Source organism: Triticum dicoccoides, chromosome 3B (assembly GCF_002162155.2).
Source record: "Triticum dicoccoides isolate Atlit2015 ecotype Zavitan chromosome 3B, WEW_v2.0, whole genome shotgun sequence".
In the NCBI taxonomy this organism is placed as follows: domain Eukaryota; kingdom Viridiplantae; phylum Streptophyta; class Magnoliopsida; order Poales; family Poaceae; genus Triticum; species Triticum dicoccoides.
In genome coordinates, this window is record NC_041385.1 from 12,647,064 (window position 1) to 12,650,965 (window position 3,902).

The window sequence follows — 3,902 nt, forward strand, 5'->3', positions numbered from 1 at the left end:
GGGCCGACCCGTTTCTCATTTTATTTATGTTTCTATTTTCTATTTTTTTATTTTTTCTTCCCTTTTCCTTTTTTATTTTTCAACTTTATTTTACTTTTTTGATAAAATGTTCAGAAGTTTAAAACATTTTCACATTTTTGAAAATTTCAGAACATGTTTACATTTTCAAAGCTTGTTCAGAAATCTCAAAAAATGTTCAGAAACTCATAAAAAAATAATTTTGAAAATTGTTCGCATGTTTCCAAATTATGTTAGAGATTAAAAAAATGAATTTCAAAATTTCAAAAAACGAACCAGTTATTTTCGAAAATTTCCAAATATATCTACAAATTCCAAAAATGTTTATGTTTTCAAAAACAATTGTCAATTCAAAATATGCTTAATCCTTTTTATAAAGTTATTCATAATTTCAGGAAATATCAACATTCCCAAAAAATGGTTGAATTTTTTAAAAATGTACAAATAAAAAATGTGTGCATTTTGATTTTTTTTAAATACGCTTAAAATTTCAAAAAAAATCTACATTTGTGACAACTCATAGTCCTCATACCCTGCGCTTCCTATTTAGACATCGAAGCTTAGCAACTATAATAGGTAGCCTCTAGTTGCGTGTTGTTGGGCCGATCCAGTTGGGTGGGACCTTGTTCGGCGCGCGTCTGTTGGACGCAGTGCGCGACAGATAAGAGGTCCGTTTGGCATCAGCTACAATTAATTTTCTCTGCTCTCTGCCTAATTCAATTGCGTGGAAATGGCCTGAAAATAACATCCACTCTTGTATTAATAGGAGAGCTCCAATTTAATGCTCTCTATGTCAAATAGGCGGCTGCCGCACAGGAGGCGTCTTTATAGCCGCACATGCACGCTGTTGCGCTAGTGGAGGGACTAAGTACTGTAGCACTCGGTTTACTGTATTTCTCGTGTACTATAGCGGTTTACTGCAGCCCCAGGTGCACTGTGGCAAAAAATAATAATCTTAGAGCATTTTTAAACACATACATATCTTAAAATTTCAAATATTTTTTCAAACGTGGAATTTTGTAAATTTTATCAATATATTATTTTTTTATAAATGTTTGAATTTATCTAAAAATGTGAACATTTCTTAAACACTCCTGAGCAGTTTCTTTTAATTTACGAACCATTTTTTATTTTTTTTATGAAATAAAAAAAGCACGAATATTGTTTTGAAACACAAACTCTTTCTAAATTTGTGAACAAAATTAGAAAACATGATTTTTTATTGCTGAATATTTATTTTAAAATTGTAAGAAAATGAGATTTTTTATATTTGTGAACAAATTTAAAAAAAATGTGAAAGTGTGAATATTCTGAATAAAATATTAAAACAGGGAACATTTTTTAAAAAGAAAATCAGGAACATCTTTTGAATTTCCAAACATTCAGTGCGCACGCTAGCTGATATTGGCCCGAGCGCTATCGTCACATTCAAGGTGTCCAGAAACAATTGAAAAACTCTATAAAATCTTCACCACCAGGCCGACCAACCTTGGAAATTTCACACTTTTTTGACAACTAGATTTATTACCTGCACCCTTTTGACAAAAAAAAAAAATCAAAGTGTTCAGGCAAAAAAATCTGTAGAAGCAACACTACCATGCCGAGCAATCTGAGAAAATTGCACTTCTTCTAACAACTTTTTTTTTAAATACATTAGAAATTGAAATTGATTTTTGTACATAATTGACAAATTGTGTGTGTTTTATTATATTTGACCAAAAAGTCGGTGCTGATGTGGTGCGCTGCTGCTACGTCAATTAGGTCAAATACCTGTCACGTATGTCAAAATAAACTTTAGGCCATGTGAGGTGTGTGTGTGTGTGTGGGGGGGGGGGTGTTAATTTAAAAGGATTTGATGGTTGTGTTCTAACCGGCATTGGAACTCATCATTGTAAATCAAACTAGGGCGCGAGTTCGAGGTTGATTTATGCACTTTTCTCAATACCAAAACAACAAACAACCTGGTGAGAACTCTGTGTATGCCACATTGCCAGCCCATATGGCAAGCCACTACAATTGTGTAAGACAAACCCAACCGTGAAAATGATGGACATACAAACACACCAACGCAAGCTTGGCTAGGTTTTGTTGTCGTAGTATTTGCGAGTTAAAATGTTTTGAAATTTCAAAATTTTAAAGCATCTCGATGACTATTTCGCCATTGGAAAGATTATAAGAAGGTCCCTACCCCTAGCCCTAGATATGTGAATTTTTAACGGTACCACGGATAAGCGCAGAGTAATAGGGGTTAGACCACAAATTTATATTTTTATTTCTAACATATTCGTGGCTAATACTGCTTCGTGTGGGATCCCTAATCAGTTGGCGTTTCGCGTGCTATTTGTGTCCTTATTTTCTTGATTGAAGTATATAAGGCTGCCGTGTTTTTCTCACATACGACCACGCGTTAGACGAGCTTTAGGTAGGTCGGAATCTTCGATCATTTTAGTAGTTTCTTAATCTGGCTCGGCTCACTGACACTGGATGCTACGTGAGAAGTTTTGATGACTTGCTGATGACTTTTGAAGTGACAGTTAGTCAATGACACTGCTGCTTCGTGCTTCCTTCCTTCCTTTCCATTTGTTCCTTGCTACTCGCGTTTCCTCTCATCAATCGCTTTCCCGGTTGGCTGGTCAAAAATGGGATGCCTCATCCACCGTAGCCACCAAGCAATTCGAGATCAGGCTGCATGTATATATAGCGCCCCTCACCTGAGAAGGAAGCTCAGGTGCCATTTGGTAGTGTGCCTCGTTAACTTTGACTGTACTTCTGTTTTCATTTGGATGCTTCTTGACAACGTTTGCAACTAATATTATTTAGTAGCTTATAAATACTCTCTTTCGATCCAGCCAATAAAGAGAAACTTGTTTGGTGATTTTTCTTTCTGCATTGCGCTATCACTTGTTGCTTAGCATGGTATAATAATACCACAGGGTATCCTATGCTGAGATTCTTCAGCCAACAGTGTAGCTTGTTTACGAAATGGCGATGAGCGGCAGTTCGTTTCTGGATTATTTATTTTCTAGCTCTTTTCGGTCTCTTTATTTTGCCTTTTATGCACCTTGGGAAATACATGCTCTGGTGCTGCTTTGTTTCATGCATGATTCTTAAACTTTGGTTTGATTTGAATTTTGGAATACAGAAGGTAGACCTCGGCCTACCTTCTTATATACATATAAAAGGAAAATGTTACCGCGGTGCTTGGTTACTTTTTGGCTTCTGGAGTTGTCTCGTGCCTATGATGAGTTACAACAACTATTGTTGACATCGTCTGACAAATATCTTCATGATAACAATCGCAAAATCTGAGGTTGCGCGGCACTCCAGTATTACCTTTGTTTCTTCTCTGCTAGACCAAGGGCGGCCGTCCCATGGTTTTGTGATGGAGTTTGCTTGTCGATTTTTTTGTTTGTATTTCTTGTATTTTGAGGGAGTCCATAGAGAGAGTGGTTGAGTGTGCATTGCATTGTTTTTATTAGTGACTTGATGGTCTAGTTGAGTAATTTTAGACCATTTTGTTTTGTTGTGTGCAGGTTTTAAGGAGTGATGCATCTGTATAATAAGGACGTCCAAGGTTAGGCATAGCGAGGTGGCCAAGTTTGGGACTAGGCTTTATGGAGCCGAGTGTGAGTAAGCTGGACAAGGATAGATGACATATTTTCGCTCAGTCACTAGTGTGGTCACGGGAACCACATAAGTTGAACGTACATGATGGAGAAGTCGGCACAGACGTTGGTGTCAGCGGCAGACTCGCCATTAGGGCGAGCTGCAGCGATTGCCCTAGGATCTGCAGAGTTGTGTATCCTCCTTGCCTATATTTCTTCCTTCCGGTTTAAGTGTCATTGTTTTCTTGCTTAAACAAGGAAACATGCAGAAGTAACATT

The 3,902-nt window shown here is 37.0% G+C and overlaps 1 non-coding gene across 1 annotated transcript; it reads left to right on the forward strand.

Moving 5' to 3' along the window:
• The first annotated feature begins 3,249 nt into the window (after positions 1 to 3,249).
• Positions 3,250 to 3,334, forward strand: LOC119282919. Its single transcript, XR_005138947.1, has one exon. It is a non-coding gene; the product is annotated as a small nucleolar RNA SNORD34 (small nucleolar RNA).
• Positions 3,335 to 3,902: the final 568 nt, after the last annotated feature.